Source organism: Sphaerodactylus townsendi, linkage group LG04 (assembly GCF_021028975.2).
Source record: "Sphaerodactylus townsendi isolate TG3544 linkage group LG04, MPM_Stown_v2.3, whole genome shotgun sequence".
NCBI classification, from domain to species: domain Eukaryota; kingdom Metazoa; phylum Chordata; class Lepidosauria; order Squamata; family Sphaerodactylidae; genus Sphaerodactylus; species Sphaerodactylus townsendi.
The window spans coordinates 94,923,042-94,937,639 of record NC_059428.1 but is presented as its reverse complement, the minus strand read 5'-3'; the positions used below and the strand labels follow the sequence as shown (position 1 = coordinate 94,937,639).

The 14,598-nt window shown below is 49.1% G+C and overlaps 1 protein-coding gene across 1 annotated transcript in view; it reads right to left on the bottom strand.

Moving 5' to 3' along the window:
- Positions 1-14,598, bottom strand: part of GABRB3 (gamma-aminobutyric acid type A receptor subunit beta3) — a 230,007-nt gene that overhangs the window by 80,567 nt on the left and 134,842 nt on the right. The window lies entirely within an intron of this gene.

Genomic DNA, 14,598 nt, shown 5'->3' with positions numbered 1-14,598 from the left:
GTAGAAAGATTTGCCCACAGAAACCAAACACTGGCCAAATTCTGCACTCTCCATCCCCATGCCACCAGGATAGAAAGATTTGCCCACAGAAACCAAGCACTGGCCAAATTCTGCACTTTCCATTCCCATGCCACCAGGGTAGAAAGATTTGCCCACAGAAAGCAAACACAGGCCAAATTCTGCACTTTCCATTCCCATGCCACCAGGGTAGAAAGATTTGCCCACAGAAAGCAAACACAGGCCAAATTCTGCCCTCCCCATCTCCATGCCACCAGGGTAGAAAGATTTGCCCACAGAAACCAAACACTGGCCAAATTCTGCCCTCCCCATCCCCATGCCACAAGGGTAGAACGTTTAACAAAAAGCAGTTACTTACTTTAATAGCCAGGAGGAACAGGCTGAATTATTTCGTGGTGTTCCTGCTCTCCTACTAAGGCAGGGGTTGGGAACCCGTGGCTCGCGAGCCGCTTGCGGCTCTTCCGCTGTTCTGCGGCTCCATGAGCGGAGCCGCCGGGCCCATCTTCGCCCGCCCTGCAGGAAGCAGGGCGGGCGCATCTCTCGCCTGCGGCAGGCCAGGCCGTGCTGTGGGTTTTACCTGCTGCCCGCCCCGCTGCTTGTGGGGCGGGCGCTCTCCCGGCGGCCGGCCAGGCCGATCCACCACCGCACCCATCTTTGCCCGCCCTGCAGGAAGCTGGGTGGGCGCATCTATTGCCTGCGGCCGGCCAGGCCGTGCCGTGGGCTTTACCCCCTGCCCGCCCCACTGCTTGCGGGGCGGGCGCTCTCCCGGCGGCCGGCCAGGCCGATCCACCGCCGCACCCATCTTTGCCCACCCGGCAGGAAGCAGGGCGGGCGCATCTCTTGCCCGCGGCTGGCCAGGCCGTGCCGTGGGCTTTACCCCCTGCCCGCCCTGGTGCTTGCGGGGCGGGTGCTCTCCCGGCGGCCGGCCAAGCCGAGCCGCCGGGCCCATCTTTGCCCGCCCTGCAGGAAGCAGAGCGGGCGCATCTCTCGCCCGCGGCCGGCCAGGCCGTGGACTTTACCTCCTGCCCGCCCCGCTGCTTCGGGCGGTATCCAGCGGCGGCCGGCCAGGCCGAGCCGCTGTACCCATCTTCGCCCGCCCTGCAGGAAGCAGGGCGGGCGCATCCCTCGCCCGCGGCCGGCCAGGCCGTGCCGTGGGCTTTACCTCCTGCCCGCCCCAGGCCGATCCACCGCCGCACCCATCTTTGCCCGCCCTGCAGGAAGCAGAGCGGGCGCATCTCTCGCCCGGGCCGGCCAGGCCGTGCCGTGGGCTTTACCGCTTGCCCGCCCCGCTGCTTGCGGGGCGGGTGCTCTCCCGGTGGCCAGCCAGGCCGAGCCGCCGGGCCCATCTTCGCCCGCCCCGCATCTCTCGCCCGCTGCTGGCCAGGCCGTGCTGTGGGCTTTACCTCCTGCCCGCCCCGCTGCTTGCGGGGCGGGTGCTCTCCCGGCGGCCGGCCAGGCCGACCCGCCGGGCCCATCTTTGCCCGCCGTGCAGGCAGCAGGGCGGGCGCATCTCTCGCCCGCAGCCGGCTAGGCCGTGCCGCGGTCTTTACCTCCTGCCCGCTCCGCTGCTTGCAGGGCGGGTGCTCTCCCGGCGGGCGGCCAGGCCGAGCCGCAGGACCCATCTTCGCCCGCCCTGCAGGCAGCAGGGCGGGCGCATCCCTCGCCCGCGGCCAGCCAGGCCGCACCGCGGTCTTTACCTCCTGCCCGCCCCGCTGCTTGCGGGGCGGGCGCTCTCCCGGCGGCCGGCCAGACCGAGCCGAGCCGCCGGGCCCATCTTCGCCCGCCCTGCAGGCAGCAGGGCGGGCGCATCCCTCGCCCGCGGCCAGCCAGGCCGCACCGCGGTCTTTACCTCCTGCCCGCCCCGCTGCTTGTGGGGCGGGCGCTCTCCCGGCGGCCGGCCAGGCCGAGCCGAGCCACCGGGCCCATCTTCACCTGCCCTGCAGGAAGCAAGATTTGCCCACAGAAACCAAACACTGGCCAAATTCTGCACTCCCCATCCCCATGCCACAAGGGTAGAACGTTTAACAAAGCAGGGTGGGCGCATCTCTCGCCATGGAGGGGAGGGGGATTAATCATTAACAGACTTGCTGGGTCAGTTGAAGTTGAAGTTAATCATTAACCGGCAGTTTGCAGAACTGAGGAAGATTTATCAAAGGAGTTGAAGTTAATCTTTAACAACCGGTTCGCCGAACTGAAGTAAATTTAACAACCGGTTCTATCGAACCGGTGCGAACCGGCTGCATCCCACCTCTGCTTATACTGCTTATGCTCTTCACATGAATTCCATTAACAGGTTTAAACTGATTATTCTTTATATATATATTCTTTATATATATTCTTTACAGTATCCACCTCATTGACGTCCTGGGATCCAACCATTCTCTATGCGAAGGTTGTGGCCAGCCAGTCAAAGTCTTATGTGTGTAACAATAGTATGGAGTTTGCACATGCCACTTCTTCGGACCACCTCTTCATTTGTGATGTGATCATAATATTAGATCTTCAGGATTCGGCATAGGCACTTCTGTTGGAAGACATCAAGCCTGCTGTTGATACTTGTTGGTACATTTCAGGTCTTGATAGCATAACTGGCAGTCTTGTACTGTGGAATTTCCTTTTTAGAAGACTTATTTTCTTAACTGATTTTCCATAGTATTTTCCTTCCAAGCCTTTCTAAAGATCGCAAGCAGACGTGTAGCTCATAATGACACTCTCCCCATCCCCTATTGTTGAAGTCAGGAGATAGCATGCTTTGAAACCAGCCATTTCGAACAGTTCTAATTCACAGGGATTTTGGAGCATTCCTTGCTCAATCACATGGGAGAAATTGCCAGATCAAAAATTTTTGCTCATCCAACCATGAGAGAGCAGGTAGAGAGGGATTTTGGAGCATTCCTTGCTCAATCACATGGGAGAAATTGCCAGATCAAAAATTTTTGCTCATCCAACCATGAGAGAGCAGGTAGAGAGAGACTGCTTGCCAGGGCATATTGATTGGGGGTTTGTACTGCACTCAACTGCGTTGAAACAAGCGTTGCTGGGTTAGAGGTGCAGACTGAAGCTTCTTCAACCAAAATCATCTGGCATCAGAGAGAAAAGTACATGCAGTGGAAACATCTGTGCCCTTACCCTTTTGTTGTATTGCAGTTAATCAGCAGAGTAGATAATAAGGCAGAGATGTGAGGCCCCTTCCGCACACGCAAAATAATGCGTTTTCAAACCACTTTCACAACTGTTTGCAAGTGGATTTTGCTATTCTGCACAGCTTTAAAGAACACTGAAAGCAGTTTGAAAGTGCATTATTCTGCATGTGCGGAATGAGCCTGAGTGAGTTGTTTTATAGAACTTTACTAGATGACAAATGAATTTATACTAAATATAGGAACAGCAAACTCCATCTATGCAAGTGTTCAGTCTGGGTTTCTGTGCAGTCTATCTGTGTCTATCTGTCTCTCTTCTTTTGCTGGAAGAAGAAATGAGAGATATCTTTCCAGAAGCTCATGTGAAATCATGTGACATCAGCAGTTAACTCTTGCTTGACTGAATGAAGCAGGCACTTTTAAAATCCTAACAAATTCCCCACCCTGCTATGGAAACATGCTTGGTAACTATGAACCAGTCACTCACTCTCAGCCTAAAGTACTTTACAGGTGTGCTGTGATGATAATACCCTGTTTCCCCGAATAGAAGACATCCCCCCAAAATAAGGCATAGTTGTAAGGAACTCGAAGGACTCGAAACAAAACGACTTAGGACAGCTCGTTTATTCCATAAACTTCAATGAACACAATACACGCCATGCGAGAACTGGCCCCCCTCGGCTAGAATCGTCGTTTTTACAGATGAGAACACTGCCCCTCCCCCTGGTATAGTTCCCAAGCATAGTTTCACACAGGAAAAGCTAAAGTAAGTTTCAAACAGATATGATAAGCATAAGCATAGCAAGGTCAGTACTCCGGGCAGCAAGCCCAGCACAAGGTATTTGTGCCAAGGACGAGTCGGGCGGGGGATCGCACTAACCCCCACCCTTACATTCCGCCTCCCCTAAGAAACCCCCTTCCCCCCCAGGCTTGCCAGGGAAGGCTTTATGGAAAGCCGAAATCAAGGGGGGGGCATCAATATTTTCCACATAAATCCATTGATTATGACCAGAGGGATATCCCACCCAAGAGACCAGATATTGCAGCCGATTACGAACATAACGAGAGTCCAGGATAGCGTCGATCTCGTAATGTTTGTGGCCATCAACTATCACCGGCGGGGGAGCCTCCGTTGGGTCGTGCCAGGCATCTGAAGTGGGAGCCTGCTTGAGTAGACTAGAGTGAAAAACAGGATGAATGTTACTTAGCCGAAAGTTAGGAGCAGTTCCAAAACGTCATGCGTGCACCCCGCTAATTACTTGGGAGATTCTGAATGGCCCTATGAATTTCTTGCCTAGCATTTGGAATATTTTGTGCGTACATCTCTCAAGGTTCTCTGGTAGAAAAGATAAAACCCAAGGCACCCACGTGCAGAGGGAAAATCAACTCTATGTTTGTCTGCTTGGAACTTTTGAGCCTCTTGGCGCTTGAGAGAGGGAGGTAGACACAAGATTTCCAACCTTCCTCAAGCTTTGGCTGATTCTTTAATCCAATCTCCAAACTCTAGGGGCTCTGCAACGCAGAGTCGGGGAGTTCAGGTAGGAACGAGCGACCAGACACTCTCATTTCAAAGGCTACGCTTTATTGGTGCTACTATGCAACCGCATTATTGTAAGTATACGTTCAGCGAAAGGGAGCAACTCGACCCAGTTGTTTTGATGGTAGAATTGGTGTAACAACGATAGGATATTGTTCCAGTTGTTCCATGTTGGTCCGTTCCGGGTCTGGCCGTCCACTTTGAAGCGCGGTAGGCGGCGTGACCGCCGCAGGTGGTTCCTAGAATGTCTGGTGAAACGCCTTCCAAAATTTTGAGATGAATTAGGGGCCCCTATCCAAAATTACTCTCCTCGAGCTGAGAGTGCAAACGCATAAGGCACATGTTGAATAAACAACTTGGCTAAGCTTAGGTGCTGACGGGATGGTGGCGCAAGGAAACGAGAGTGAGCTTGCTTGGAAAAAAAGGTCTACCACTACCCAGAAGCGCAGTGTTTCCGGCGACTCTCAGGCAGATCTGTTATAAAGAATCCATGGATATGACTCTGCCAAGGTCACTGGCAGCGCTGGAGGGATGGGATGCAACAGACCATAGGCTTTCCAGGGATTCCCTTGGCTTCCACGCGACCCTTAATGGGCAAGACTCAATATCCTTTAGCGCATAGAAGCCACCAAAATCTACGCCCTAAGTAGATGTAGAGTTTTCAAAAATCCAAGTGCCCTGCTTGGCGAAGCATCATGCCCCGCTTCTGCAGAACTCCGCTTGCTCAGGGACGGCGGCACGTGCCAGCAGTCACCCCGCCTCCAAACTCCGCCTCGTAATTGCAAAAGAGGATCCGATTCCTCTTTCGGGATACCCTGTTGTCCCGCCTCCTCTAACTGACGGAGGAAAGGCGAAACCACGTCTGGAATACCTGATGGGAGTGAAGGCGGGGGGGCAGTCGTTTGGGATCGAGTGACCGCCAGCCCCAATTGGGAGGAGGAAAGGATAGTCCGAGGGGTTTTATGCAAGGAGGTGTCCACCCCCATCGGCCAACTTATTGCTGTTGCCTGGGAAGAAATGGACTGTAAATGCAAACCTGGAGAAGAAATCGGCCCACCGCAGCTGTTTAGCCGACATTTTGAGGGGGGTGGACAAGGCAACTAGGTTCTTATGGTCGGACCACACCTGGAACGGGTGGGCAGTCCCCTCCAGCCAGTGCCGCCAAGTGGAAAGAGCTTCTTTAATGGCGGCTGTCTCCTTGTCCCCCACCGTCCAGTTCAGTTCAGGGCCAGAAAGCTTTTTTGACAAGTAAGCACACGGGACAAGTTTTATTATCTTCTTTATTTCTCTGCAGGAGAGGCAGCCCACCCCGCAAAGCTTTATCCTAGAGCTTACTCGACGATGTACTATGAAAGGCAAGTTGGGATCCGGGTGTTTTAGAATAGAGCTCCAGTGGGTGAACGCAACCTTAAGTGGACTGAAATGCAGTTTGGACAATCCTCAGACCAGGGAAGAGGAGCTCCTGGTTTAGACGCCTGAGGACCTTTTCCTTTGAAAGCGCGTAGACTTAGATCCGTCAATGGCAGGGCTAGCTGAGCAAACTGGGGAATAAAAGTCTCGAGTAGAAATTGGCAAAACCCAGAAAAGATTGGAGTTCCTTACGAGGTGGTGGGAACGGGCTAGGTCAAAACGAATCGCTAGCTACCTAAGCAAGGGTCCATTTCTGAGTCCCTCGGGCGAGATCCTCATATAGCCCAAATAGTCCAGGGATGTTTTGGTGAAATGCACATTACTTGATAAGTCTTTGACAAATAGACAAATTGTCAAAGAAGACGCTTGCAACAATCCGCTTCCTGACCAACTCTTTTTTTTCATGCTCTTCCACTGTTTGGCAGTATATCAGGAAATTCATCATCATCTAAATATACCCACTACCCCTTGGAATAAAAAAGTCTTGTAAAACATCATTGATTAAAGACATGAAAGCCCCCGGAGGCCCAGCTAATCCGAATGGCATTACACAATATTCATATTGTCCGAATTTGAGTGCTTAAACGCTGTTAAATGTTCATAACCTTCAGCAATTTGCTTACCACGGGTAGTAAAGCCTCCTCGTAAGTCCAATTTGGTGAAAATAGCGTCCTGTACCCAAAAGCCGCATTCGAAAGCAAATCTTTTTAAATTGTTTGCGTAAAGGGAATTATTTGTTGGAGGAGTGAGATCCATGCGTTTAGAAACCCTCGATAGTCGGAAGAGCGGTAGGGAACGCCATCTTTCTTACCTTCACAAACAATACCCGGGGCAGCGTGGGTGCTTTTGCCGTTGCACCGGATGAAACCCTAGCAAGATTTTTATCAAGAAAAAGCCTCTGATTCTTTGTTCGGGCGGGACTCATTCGGTATTATTCTTCCCTTTAGGTAAAGTTAAAGTTCTCCCGGGACTAAGAGGATCTTTGCAATTTGGGGATTTCTATAGTGCTTGGATCGATTGACTCTTCAAACATCTTTGAAGCCAGATCCCAGTACTGTAATGCTCTGGGATCCCAGTCAGTTCAGGCTCAAAAGCAACTTTAAGGGTCAGCCGTAATTTTGTGAGAGTGGGGTTTCAAGGCGTTCGCTAGGGTGGTTCTCCCTCATGCATATGGCCTCCACAAGGTGGATCCGCGGAATCTATGAACGACGCGCTACTCCCCAGAGAATGGTGGGTTCATGGGACAGAAGCCAAGGCATCTTCCCAACGCCGATGGGGTGTTTGGCGACTGGAGCCAAAATGAAGCGGGCGCCTCTCCCAATGCTCGGCGCAACGTGAGAAGCACTGGTTGGTTTTGAACCGAGCCGGCCCCCCTCGGATCCCAAGGCTGCCATCCATCTGATGGGGCAGATGGGCTTTAATGAAGCGCTTATCCGCTCGAGACCTAGTTGTTCTGCTACTCTGAGGTCTCATTAAACAATGAGGAGCAGCCTTTTGAGTCCACTAAAGCCCAAGCTAAGATAAGCATGGTGTTTGTGTTTCGGGCTGAATTAGTTAAAGTGGGCCATAATGGTTATGGGCTACCGCCTCGTTCGGGTCCGCATTGGGCCTGATGATAGACTTCTACTCCACCAAAGTCGGGTCTTCGCTGTCATCCTGGTTGTCCTCCTCCAGGCTGCGGGCAGCTCCCTGAGGCTCTTTCGGACCCGGTTTACGTGTGGGTCCGCTGGCTGTGGATCTTCGTGGCTGGACGGAGCCTTAGGTTTTTTCAAGCAGTTGGCTGCGGCGTGGCCCTGGCCCCCACAATACAAGCATAAGCCAAGCATCGCACGGCGACGGTCAGATGGCTTCGTGGTGGGGGGTCCCTTTATGGTCTTCTATTGCCGAGCCGGGCGGCTGATGCGGGTTTTTCCGCTATTTTGGTTGGGGGGCTTTTCCTTCGCCTTAGACCGTTAAGTCGGGATGCAATGAAGTTACCAGTTGTAATCCATTCAGCCGCATGGTCTAAATATGGGCTGGCGGTTCAAGGGTCTTCGCCCAGGTGCGAATCTGCCTGCGGGTCGACATGGCATCGCGGAAAATACCACTCGCGATTTCATGCGCTCAGGCCAGTCTGGAAGTTTATTTGCCGCTAATCGGAATTCTCGGGCGACCAAGTAAAAGGTCTGTTCCCTTGTTTGATGGTTTTAATGGTTCTGCTGGCCTTTGCTTACTTCTTCAGTGATCTTGGAAAAACGCAGTCTGAGGCTTTGGAGTAAGGCGCTAAGCAGTTTGCAGCGTTCAGTGAGCCCTCCATTTCATGAATTTCCACAAACCATTCAGCCTGCTATTAACCATCCATTACCGTACCTGATGTCCTCCGCGACCTTTTCCGCCTCGGAGCCGTAAAGATCATCACTCCGAGCAAGAGCGCGTCCAATTGCAGTGGCATAAAGTAGGGCAATCGGGAAGCCGCCATCAAACGCAGCGGGAATGGGGGGTCTAGGGATGGCCTCTACCAGCAACTGGGGTCACGCTTTGGGGCGCAGGAGTTGGGGCAGGTGCGCGTGGAGGCGGTTGAGCTTCGCGAATACGCGGTGGCGGGGGTTGTGGCGGCGGAAGGATCCTTCGCTGTGGCACGGGAGCTCCCCTTTGGGGCCCAACCGCTGGGCGAGTAAGGTGAACGTGGGCTTGAAAGCAGCTCCGCCGTCCCTGGTGAGGGTTGCCGGGCGTGCTCTAGCTTCACGTCGAGGTAGCGCCTTCCCTGTCCGCCAAATCTCTCTCTCGGCGCGCTAGTAAGCTTCCTCTCGCTGTTCTCTGTCGGAGCCTCTCGCTGCTCCTGCCGCTGCAAGGTCACGCTACGACTTCTCCCTGGGTCTTAAGAGTCCTTCACGCGATTTCGCTGGCGCTTTCAAGATCTTGGTTTGGTGTGGTCCAAAACCATGCGTGCGAGCTGCCTTCCGGAGGTCGCTTTCAGTGAATTGTTCTCGAGCATTTCTTTCTCCTGGCTATTTCCGTTAGCCAATGCCTTCGTGGCGAAACTGTTCCTCGTTCTAATTCCTAGAGCCTCACGCTCTCTCTCGAGGACCTCGCTCCAGCTCCCAGTCCTGTTTGGCTCTGGCTAAAGCTGCACGCTTGTTCTTCCCAATCGGTCCAGATCTAACTCCGAACCCCGCTATGTAATCCTTGGTGGCCCCTGCAGTTGCGTTCCCTAGAAGTCCACGGAGGTCGGGGAATCGTGGGCACGGCCATCATCTCGCAAAAAAGTTAGTCTGCATTGACCCTCCTGTAGGTCCAAGACACTTTGGCTATGGACTGTCGGGACCTTAAGACGTGGTTTTCGGCGCGCACCCGTGTTTCTGCCAGTGATGCGTGGGTGGGGGTCCTCGGAAGTATTGGTCCATATATTTTCGGCGAACGATTCTTGGGTATCGCCGCGGGATGGCTGACACCCCGATTTCCTCTCGAACAGTACGCATGCGTACCGGGGTTTGTAATCCACATGGTGGTGGGTGGTGATGTGTTTCTGCATGGGAGCACGATCCATTGATACCTCCACTCAGGATCGAAGAATTCCTGACGCACCTCGAGGCGTCCGGCCGTAAAACCGTGCGCTCGAGCGACAGTGGGGCTTCCTCCATCTGCTCTTGTAGTTGGAGAAAGGGCCACGCCTCGGCTGAGCCGAAAGGCCTGGAGAGGGTCACCAGGGAAGCTGGTCTCCGTTGGCTCCCGGCCAGGGACCACACATCGGGTGGCAGAGAGGGAGCCCTCTAGGGGCTACCGCAGTCTTCAGCACTCATTGTTCAACGGACTCTTGAAATGACAATCTCTGCAATGTTGAAGAACACCAAAGATTCACAGAGTGGTTGGAGGTGTAGAGGCTCAAACTCATACCAAAACTTGGGGGGTTGAATCTTCAGAGTTCTCGTGATAATGTAAGGAACTCTGCAGGACCTCAAACAAAACGACTTAGGACAGCCTCGTTTATTCCATAAACTTCAATGAACACAATACACGCCATGCGAGAACTGGCCCCCCTCGGCTAGAATCGTCGTTTTTACAGACGAGAACACTGCCCCTCCCCCTGGTATAGTTCCCAAGCATAGTTTCACACAGGAAAAGCTAAAGTAAGTTTCAAACAGATATGATAAGCATAAGCATAGCAAGGTCAGTACTCCGGGCAGCAAACCCAGCACAAGGTATTTGTGCCAAGGACGAGTCGGGCGGGGGATCGCACTAACCCCCACCCTTACAATAGTAGTGGTTTAGGTGAAGTGCAAAATATAAGGCATCCCCCGAAAGTAAGACATAGCAAAGTTTTTGTTTGGAAGTATGCCCAACGAACAGAACACAGAAAAATAAGACATCCCCTGAAAATAAGACATAACGCATCTTTGGGAGCAAAATTTAATATAAGACACTGTCTTATATTCGGGGAAACACGGTAAAGCAGGAGAGCAGAGTGTGGCATGTGCAGATCTCCCAGAATTATGTGGTCCCCAGATGTTAGAAATCAATTCCCCTGGAGAAAATGGCTGCTTCAGAGGATGGACTCTATCACAGTATACCCTACTGAGGTCCCTTCCCTCCCCAAACTTTGTCTTCCCACTCTGTCCACCCCAACTTCAAGGAATATCCCAACCTGGAAGTTGCAATCCTAGAGGAGAAGGATACGAACTGCTTTGGGTCCTCAGTGAGGAAAATGGTTGGATACTATTTATTATTTATTATTTATTTGATTTATATTCCACCCTCCCACGAAGGGCTGAGTGTGGTGTACAAAAGGAACATAAGCAGACAAAGCAGAAGTTAAAACGAATACAAATATAATATATGCACATATGATTTCTAGATTGTGAACTTCAGCAATGCAGCTAGCAGAATGTGATATCAAACCCTGGGTTCTTAGAGTAGTATTTCTGGGTGGAAATAAGGTAAAAAATGAAAGTTTGCATTTTTTAGCATTTCTACTATAAAAATATAGACAGATAATTTTAAAAAACCACTCAGAATTAGCCCTTTATGTTTGGACAGGCTTTTTAAAAGCATTTTAGTGTTCTATGAACAAAATTCTAGTTTTGAAGTAGATTCTATCACATTTTTAGAATATGCAGCAAAAGACATTCAGTAACAAAAACTCAACATAAAAACTTTTCAAATCTAGGGCTACTTGTGAAGTTTCTATTTTGTTTCCATGTTGCAGAAAATGCAATTATAGAAAACTATCCCTCTGTGTGACAATATCTTTAAAAAGTCTTTCAGCAAACAAAGGACTAGATTTGGTTGTTATCTTTTGTAATATAGACACAAAACAAAATAGACAGATTTTTAAAATTAGCCATGCTGAAATGCTTAAAAAAATACAAATATGCCTTTTAATAGACAAGGTTAATTTGGGAAGTATTTCTATTTTTGTTGGCCTATGATACGGAATATTATAATTATGCTTTACTGCAATACAAAAACAAAAGAAAACAATTATGCCTTACTGCAATACAAAAACAAAAGAAAACAAAAGAAAATGATCCTCTGAAGATGCCAGCCACAGATGCAGGCGAAACGTCAGGAGAGAATGCTGCTAGAACATGGCCATACAACCCGGAAACCACACAGCACCCAAGAAAACGAACCATCCGCAAAATGAGCCCTTTACTGAAGAATTGGAAAATATCTTTTTAAAGATCTTTCTGTATGCCAAAGACTGGTTTTGAAAGGAATTTCTAATGTTTTTATTTTATTGTGATCTTCTATAGCATAGACACAAAACAAAAATAGAAACCTATTCAAAAATAGTTGTTTGTGTGCCTAAATAAATAAATAAATAAATAAAGTTTTCAGGAATTAGCTCTCAAGTAACTCCTCTTTTATGTTGCATAGGAATATCGTTTTGTTGGTTGTATATAGATATCAAACAACAATAGATATAGATATCTAACAACAAAAAGCCATATATTTTAAAAATATATTTAAACATTTGAAAGAAATAAACATTTTGCTTGTATGAAATCTATTTTTAACTTCACAAAAGTTTCTTTTCCTGCTCATTGATAACAGGAAAATAGAGCTGAAAATTGTGGGTTTGTAAATTCCTGGAAATTTTGGTGAGGGGAGCTGGGGAGGAGCCTTAGCAGGGTATAAAGCCACAGCATTAACCCCACCAAAACATCTACTTTCTCCAAGAAAAGTGATCTGTGTAATCTGGAGATCAGTTGTAATTCTGAAAGATCTGCAGGCTCTACCTGGTGGTTGGTTAGGATTAGGGTTAAGAATCCCTAAGATTCTTAGGGTTAAGGAACCCTAAGAATCCAAGCCACAACAGAATTATGGAATAAAAAGCAGGCAATCTAGAAGGATTTGCAGGGGGCACCTAATTTTATAATCTGAGATATTGCAATGGATGAACCACTTTTTATAACAATGTGTGGGTTTTCCTCTGTTTTTCCCTAACCTTTTATCTCTTATGTGTATGTACATGAAATCACCTGGAGCTCTGGGGTTAGAATAGAATGTACTAATGACACTTTGGCTGTTTCCACATGGGTGGAAAACAGTGCCCTGCTCGCCCACCCACCCCCAGCGGCACAAAGACACCGCTTTTGAAACTCGCTCAGAGAGCGAGGTTTTTCAAAAGGGGCGTCTTTCCGCCGGTGTGGTGCAAACTGCACCGGCATGAGGGCACTGCTTTTGGCTCCTCCATGTCCTGTTTACTTACCTCTCCTTCCTGCACAGCTCTGGACAGCTGAAGGATATGTCCACACTGTCCTCCAACCCCTGGGAGAGGTAAGTAATCAAAACGAACCCAAGGTGGCTCCATGCAGAGCCTCCTCTGCAGTTTGCTGCATCCTTGGGACCACCAGTACGATACTGTGTGAGCGGGCCTGAGCCTCCGCCGGCATAATTAATGCCAGTGGAGAATTGTTTCTGCTGCTGTGCAGAAACGGTCTGAGTTTTACCATTAGGTACAAAGCATTCAGATACAGCTCTCTGTGTTTTGAATCAGTTTGAATGCAGGGGCAACTTTTATGAGAGAAGGCAAGCATAAACTGAACCTGGACAAAACAAAGGTGAGGTTGGTTAGCACTGAATAGCCTCTTTTTGATGGAATCCAGACAAGCTTCTCCAATCAGGTGAAAAGCCTAAGGATGCTTTTGGACCCAGCCAGTGGAATAGCTAGGGGGTCCAGGAGAAGAGGGGCTGGAGCCCCTGGTGCCACTTTCTGAGGCCACATTTCAAGGCTACACAAAAGGCACATTGCAAGGCCACACACCCTTTGCAATTGAAGAGAACCCCACTCAGATATGAATTAGTGAAGCTTCTGAGAGAAGGGGAGTTATATAGAGAAAATTGGAGCTTCCTCAAGGAGAGTGGTCATCCTTCTATGGTGAGCACCATGTGAGAGAGACACTCTAAGGGAGAGTTTGTCTTAGTGTTAGTGTCCAAAAAACTGTGTGCGTGTGTAGTTCTTATCTGAGGGTTAAAAATGAGATTTTTAGAAAAAGAGTAGATAGCCAAACAGAAAAAGAGTAGATAGCCAAAAAGAGTAGATAGCCAAACAGAAAAAGAGTAGATAGCCAAACAGATAGCCAAACAGAAAAAGAGTAGATAGCCAAAAAGAGTAGATAGCCAAACAGAAAAAGAGTAGATAGGCAAACAGATAGCCAAACAGAAAAAGAGTAGATAGCCAAACAGAAAAGAGTAGATAGCCAAACAGAACTTCATAGCAATTATTTTGTCCAGTGTTAAAGTGACAGTATCATCAAGAAGGTGCAAAGATAGTATCCTCTCTGTAATTTGTATCAGTTACTAAATGAAATCTTGATCATAGCAGTCTTTCTAAAACCAGCTTCCTTTGAGTGGGTAAGTGTGTGTGTGTGTATGTATATGTGTATATATATTCTTTGCTAATTTAGCTCTTTTAAACTTGTTCCTGTACATAAAATCTTTCAATTTATGGTTTCAACTTTACAAGCCTCTAGTGCCATTCCTTTATGTAGTTCATGACAAAAAGACAACAGGCAATTATACTGCCCTGCCTAACGGACAAGTGCCCTAGAGGAGCAGCTTAATATTATTTAGACAACTTATAAAAATATAGGCCAGAAAACTGAAAAAGAAATATGAACTCTTAAATATTCTCTCCACTTTACTAAAAAAATTTATGACAATAAAAAGTCAGTCAGTCAGAGCTGTTCTGTCAGTTAGAGACTCTGGGGGGAAAATTTCCTTCAGGGCACCAGCAGTTGGCAGATGCTTGTATGTGTAAGAGGCACATTCTCTCTCTCTCTCTGAGGAGACTAGGGGGTGTCTTATAAATTGGTAGCAGCATCATGATGCAAAAAACAAAACTCACTTAGAAGTGTTCCCACAACTTTTAGTTAACGACCTAATAAAGCTTTTAATTTTTAAAAAAAAAATCTGTCAGAAATGGCACCTCCTAAGAAAATGTAAGAGGCTCTTGGGGATGGCATAACAGCTGAGGCCACCTCACCTGAGGGGAATGTTAATCAGGAACTA